Source organism: Carex rostrata, chromosome 5 (genome assembly GCF_964058835.1).
Source record: "Carex rostrata chromosome 5, lpCarRost1.2, whole genome shotgun sequence".
Taxonomy (NCBI): Eukaryota; Viridiplantae; Streptophyta; class Magnoliopsida; order Poales; family Cyperaceae; genus Carex; species Carex rostrata.
Window position 1 is genome coordinate 15101038 of NC_135922.1, and position 7330 is coordinate 15108367.

The following is a 7330-nucleotide window of genomic DNA, read 5'->3' on the forward strand; positions in this document are numbered from 1 at the left end:
TAGATTACTCACAATTTATACACAAATTTTGGATTTGATCAAAAACCCTAGAAATTAGAGATGAATTTTAGATTTGAGAGAAGAGGAGAGAAAGTGAGTACCAATGGAGAGCAAGATGGCTACTAGAGAGTGAATCAACAATTTCCAACTTCTTCTTCAATTTCTCAAGGATTTTCATGGGAGAAGAGAGGGTTCTTTTCTCTTTTTCTTTCTTTTGGGGGAACACAAAAGGGGGCAGCAGCAACAAAGAAGGGATGGAGGGAAGGAGAAAGAGAGAAGAGTTGAGTTGTTTTGGAAATTTTGCTAAATAGACCCTCAAAGTTTTGGATATTAATAAAAGAAACTTTTATACCTATTTTTATGCATAAAAGATTGTATCTTGATCCAAATTTATATAAGATATAAATTTCAAGATTCGATTAAATTTGGTTGTTTCGAAAATTCAGACCAAGGTTATATTTGTTTTAAATTTTTGACTCCTAGTTTGCCAATAAAATTTTCAATTATATTTTAAACATTCTAATTTTTATAATTAAAAATTTCTTAATGTAACATCCGTCAACCTTACAAGTGATGCATCTACATGCAAAAATTTTAAAATTTCAAATTAATTTTGTATAGAGTCAAGTGGACAAAAAATGTTCAAAAAATGAATGCATTAAAATTAATTTATAAGTCTTTTAATTTTGACCGCTTGACTTTATACTAAATTAAGTAAAAATATTAAAAAATTTACATGTAGATGAATCACTCACAAAGTAGACGGGTTTTAACAGTTCGAATTTGTCATTTGAAGTCCATATAATAGATTTTAGAGTTGAATTCACAAAGAAAGTTGTTGAAATTAAGAACAAAATCGTTCTACTCGTAAATATATCGAGGAGAAGGTGCTTTGCCAAGTAGCTTAGGATGTCTTCCTTGACAACACTGCACCTTTCAGGGACAGCGTGTGGTTCCCACCGTCAGCCATTCCCCTGCTTAGCTGGTGCGCCAAGCACCTCGTCTCCCTGCTGCATGCCTTAGCTCCATCCATCTCCAGCCTGTTTGAGGCCCAGCAGAGTTTTAAGTCCTGTTCATAGGTGAGGACTGAGGAGGAGGAATCCGTATCACTCCAGGTACCTGAGGTGCATGTTGCAAATTTGGACTGTTCTTTACATGTGGCACGAATCTCAAAACAAACCCCCTACAGTTCCAACTAGCTCCAGATTGAGTTTGATCAATTTGTGTATATATTTGTCAATTTGTACAACAAGTAAATGGCATCCCATGTTGGAGTGGAAGAAAAATCAATTTAGAGCATGTATAAATAATGTTTTCTTTTGCCAATAAATATATTGATGAAATTTAGGAATTTAGAACTGAATGCATTAGGTCAACACTTCAAAATGTTCCTTCAGCATGTTTCATCTATATATAAATAATCACTAGATTAATATATATAAGCCGAAACAAAATGGATACAATATGTAAAATGTAGTTATACAAACTAGATCTCTTAACTTGCTTGAAACTAGGTAATTATTAAATAATACAATCATGCATATATAAATTAACCCCTTTAAGTTTATTATATTATTTATATATAGGGGGCTATAATACATATAGAAAAGAGAAGCAGTCTATATTTCAATAGCCAGTAAAAAAAATTAAAATGTTGGGGGTGGCGTCCAGGATATATAGAGTCTAGACTCTGGAGGGCCACCACGACCAGGGGCTCTCTCATGAACAAGGTCCGGCGGAGCAGTACTTATAGCTGAATTTGTAAAAAAATTGAGAACATATATATATATATGAATATGGGGGGCGGGTTATATATATCAAACAGCGTAAAAAGTAAAAATTGAAAAATTAAAGTTAGCTTTGCTTAAAAGAAAGACGTACTACATTGTACAGGAAATTAAGACATGGTTTGATCTATTGATTTTGAAAATACTACAACTATCAATTAATATTGATTGTTACTCAGAACGAGATATAACACTTACCTCCACGAGGGGGTGGGGGGGCGGCACTAAGGGGACTATCCAGATCTTTGGTGGGAGGGGGTGGGGGCGCGCTAAGGGGACTATCCGGATCTAACGTTGTGCCCCCAATAATAGCAGTTTGCATGGCCATAGTGTTGAGAAGCAAACAGAGGATCATGAATTCACTCGTCATTTTTGTCCCAAAATATTGTACACTACTGATACCAGTAATATTAGCACTGACCCTTGATTTCTTCCATCTTCATCATTTTATACTGGTAAATTATAACAGGACTTGAGCAAATCAACTCCGAAGTCAAGTCAGGTCGGATAATTAAATCAAATTCATATCTTACCATTATAATATTGGTTCCGGATTGGATATTTTAAGTATTACTTTTTAATAATAGCTATAATTTAATCAGTTATATTTTTTTAAATCATATCCTGTCCTGCCTCTGCTTCCACTCTCAATTTGATTAACATTTGCTACATGGAATTGACTAATAACAGCATGAATTCATGTCACCTAAGGTAACTCAAATTTTGAGTTTGAATCCGGACCATCCGATCAACTTTGGCACGGATATTAAGAAAACCAGTGCATTCTATCTAAGATCAGATTGGTCTAGGTTCTGATCAGACCGAATCTAAACTCAAATTTAAAATTTTAGTTACTTCATGGATACAAACTCTAACAAGATTTCGGTGAAAGTAGAACGCAAATGCCTTGGGTAACTTTGCTGATTTGCTGACCTCCACTATCAAATTAATTTGAATTTGGAGTGTAGCTGTCTTTTCACCGTAGATTATCAGCACCCATAAATGAAGATTCCCCACCCATAAATTAATGTTTCCCCAAGACCATGAACTATCATTTTATTAATTTGTCAACTTAATTTGTGACAATAAATAAAAGTAGACCTACGGTGTTTCTTAAGCGCACCAAATCTCTTGTGAAGTTTACTCCACAATTTATTGAATTTCTCTAACTAGTGAATCTAAGTCGTACGTTGTAATCGGTCAAAAAAAGTTTATAAAAGAATAAATAAATTTTTGATTAATTTTGTGTTAAGCTAAGCGGTCAATTAAAGAAGATTTATAAATTTAGTGCATCCATTTGTCATTTCCTTTTTGCTCTGGTACTGAGCTTCTTTGTCATTGCTATTATCATTGAATAAATAATAAAACTAAATGAATTTAATTATACTGGTTAGGTCCTATGTTCAGTTTTTACCAGAACATAAACTGTTTTATTCTGTTGGTACTTGACTGAGGTTTCAAGCACTGCTTTAGTACAAATATTTTCTAAATATCAGTTTCATGCAAAGATAAAAGTAACTTTCAAAGAAGAAAAAGGTGAATTTCCCTTAACTTGCTCTGTGTCTGGTCTTTGGTTTCCAGAATTTTGTTATATGATGCGGTTGAAAAGTTTCAATGGCCTTTTCTTTGATAAAGAAAATAATTGCATTCTTCAATCTTTGGTGGTACAAAACGATTTAATTACTACCAATTAATGTTCCATTTTTGTCAAAAATGAAAAACAAAGAAATGGCCATGGCATCCACAAGTAAACATATATATATATCACCTAAGTCTGTGTTGAATAGATGGTGGTCTCGGCTAAACTCAGCCCAACCATTAGAATCTCTTGCACCAGTTCGTTCTTCTGTTTGTACTTGCCTCTGAACAATGGTGCACATATTTCTCTCCACAATATGAATTGAGAAATTTATATGAGTGTTCTCATCTCCTTAGGTGCCTTCTTATCCCTTTAAATTGTAAATTTCAACTTATTATAAGTGTCTTACGGTCCAATTTATATTATTATTATATATATAGATCAACATTTTATATTTGATAGCATGGATTATGGATCAAATTCAATAGTGCGTTTATTTATTTATCGAATTCATTTATTTCACTCTTACTTTATTGTTTGATTATTTTGAGAAGGTGATCTACGATATATAATCAATTGCATATATACGCACATAAATCCTAATGGATTGTGATTTTTCCTTTCAAAAGAAATCGAAGCATAGTCAATAAAAAATCAGTTATCTTGTAATTTTTCTTGTACACATGGTTAATTAGTTGCTATTGTAAATATATTTCTTAACTGAGTTTTTTACATTTTAAATACCTTATCAGGAAATTTTGTGATATTTAATGGCACATTTTCTAAATTACTAAATTTTATTAGTTCTCTATAAATTCTAAAGAAGTTAGCACCATTTTTCTGTTTATTAGATTTAAATGAATCATACGAGAAGCACTAAAAAATTGTCTCATTTTTTTTGTCTTTGTTCATCCCGTGATTTTTATTTTTACCCATTTAAATAAATATTTTATTAAAAATAACCAGGTTTTACAAAAATTTATAAAAATGCCCAAACCGTACAGAATATTTGCAGCCCGGAATTAAAATTCCGGACCGCACAGAATATTTATGGTCCGAAATTTTTTTTTCTTTCAGACCGCATAGAATATTTACGGTCCGAATTTTGTTTTTTTTGGAATTTAGTGAAGTTCCATACGAAAATTGACCGATATATAGTCTTAATATCTCACGATCTGTTTCGAGATTTTGTATGAAACTTCACAGCCATATTTCAGTTTATGATTGGCTACATATCGATAGCTCATTTAGTAAAAACTAGTCAAGTGCCCGTGCGTTGCAACGGGGAGTGAAATATTATTTTGATCACTTTCTTTAAATGTGATTAATTTTTAATTAATTTCTTCATTATGTTTTCGTTTGTCGTGGAGATTGAAAAATCAATTATACAATTATTTCATCCTTTTTAACTTTGCTCACTTTTATGAAATGAATGTAAATGCAATTATTTGAATTTTTGTAGTCAATTATACAGAGATATGTATTTTAAAAATCAGATGGAAATTTGTTTTATCTGTAGCATAATCTAATGATATGTACTTAAAAAGTCAGATGAAAAATGATTAAAAAATATGATTAAAATTATTAATTAAAAAATATACATAATACAAGAAAAATAATTTCATCGAAACTAAAATGACACTTGTGTCCGATTACATATAATGTTTAGTAAAGATATGATGATTTCTCCCTTATTAATACAAAGTAATATTGATACGGTACTGAGCTTTTGGTCGTACCAGTAAATAACATCAACTATTTCTCTTCAATAATTATAACTCGTGAGAATTAAAAATGAAGCCTCAACAAAAATCTAGTGCAATTGAAGATGAAGCCTCAACAAGCAAGTCAAATTGATTTTTTTTTTTTTATTTTGCATTTCTCATGCCCGTAGGCCAAAATTTTACATCCAAGACATTAGTGTTCCTATTTTATGCATTATATATGTTCCTTTCAACTTCTAAAACATGGGATAAGTAAAAACCAATATAATTCCAGTTCTGTAATCTACCTTTTCTAGCTAAGTAGTCTGCCAATTCATTTTGGCCTCTCCGAACATACAAGCAGAAGTATCCCTCATTTTTCCTCATAGCCTCCCATGATTGGTTAATTTTCATAAAAGCCCTCCAGTCTTCCTCAATAGGAGGCTAGACCCTGGTGCCAACTCTCCATATATATGTAATAAAACAAACATAAAATACAGAGAACAAATATTAACCATTTATAGCTAAATGCGGAACATAAAAGGAAATTGTTGATAATTGTATTATCGATATAAGATGCTACTAAACTAAAAAATAATTAACTGGCAAACAAAGATGAATAATTATTTCCAATCAAAGAAGAAAATATTAATGCAGTAGTTGCGCAAACCTTTGTCGCGGGATGTTCCTATTTTTTTTAGGGTTCAAATGCCTCTCCAATTTTCATGTCTACAGATTATAATGTTTGATAATAAGAGTCTAAAACTTTGATTACAAAATGATACCTTTAGATAATACCTATATCACTTCTCTACGTGAATATAAATTGCAGCATTTAGTATCTCACTTAAAAGACCCTCTCTTCTTATGAGTATTTAATATATCCAAAGATTTTTACTAAAATAACATAAATATGAAATAACATCAAATTTTCATCACATCAGAGACAATGGGATTATAAACAGGCAATTTTATGTGTAAATATATGGGGGCGGCAAACAAACCAACACCAACACATGAAGCAACTTGTCCCATAAATCGCCTGTTGATTTATAAACAAGCTCTTCTTCATCAAAAAATTAACAAGCTCTTAATCATATTTATATCATCTGTAACTCAAAAGGAGCATCATTATGGGCCTGCAACAAAACACAAGTAATTGAAATGATTATACAGAAAAGAAGACAAGAAATGTAAATGAATATATATTCTTTGTAACTTAAAAAAATTACAGAAATTATTGCAAGGTTGAAATTAGAAACCAAAATTTGTGCGGTTTACCCTTATCATTCTTTTATTTGGTTATCTACCAGGCTACCTAACAATTGAATAAAAAGAAAAAAGAATACTTTTTAGAGAAAAGAAAAAGAAGCTTACGATTTTGGAAAGCTCTTTAGCATTTTCACTATTAAACCCCAATGCAGCCAGTACCTTGTGACCCGGCCCGGTGATTCATTCTCAGACCAAATTCCCAAAACTAAGTAGCATACTGTTATCACTCCATCCTCACCTACATAAAAAATATAAAAAACAAAATGAAAAATCAGCATATGAACCAAACTGATAATATCAAACAGAGTTTCATTATCATGACCTGAGAAATAGTTTATTTGCAATGGAAAAAATAAGTAAAAAATTAAAAAAGCATACCAGGTCAACAAGTAAAAACAATTTTTAAATCAGCATCAAACTTGTACCTTTTCACGAGTCTTGTGAATTAAATCAAGGTGAGCTGTACCAGTTTCCTGCATTGAGACAAATCAAATCAATGAAGATGCTATTTCTGATTTCGATCAATAACTAATGCAAGGCATAATTCAGGTTATCTATTTCTTGGGATGATTAGGCAGCGGGCATTAAACTGACAAACTCAAGCTGTAGCATTTCGTTAGATTGGCACTATTTACATAACAGCTTGATATTGTTAAAGTCATTTTGTCAAAACTACACTTGACCTCCATACATGTTCAGAAACAAATCGCCTCTAGATAGTCAAAGAAAAAAGAAAAGAAAAAAAAACCTAGCAATGTTCAATTATGTTTGGTGTTAGTAGCCAATTGGTACAGTTTGGGTTATATATGCTAAAAAAACAAAGAACGAAAAAAAGAAGTTGATTTATAATTTACTCATTATTGACAACCTTTGATGCAGGAATGACAGGTTGTCTTATTGTTTCCTCCCCTTCAATGAATAGAGCTGAACCTTGCACCCAAGTTTTACCAGCACTTGCTTCACACCCTGCTTTAATTCCACAAAAGAAG

The 7330-nt window shown here is 31.7% G+C and overlaps 1 long non-coding RNA gene across 1 annotated transcript; it reads right to left on the reverse strand.

Moving 5' to 3' along the window:
- Positions 1-5692: 5692 nt before the first annotated feature.
- LOC144554344 (uncharacterized) lies at positions 5693-6704 on the reverse strand. Its single transcript, XR_013511605.1, has 2 exons — positions 6447-6704; positions 5693-6208 (listed from the first exon to the last, which is right to left on the reverse strand). It is a non-coding gene; the product is annotated as an uncharacterized LOC144554344 (long non-coding RNA).
- Between the last annotated feature and the right edge of the window lie 626 nt (positions 6705-7330).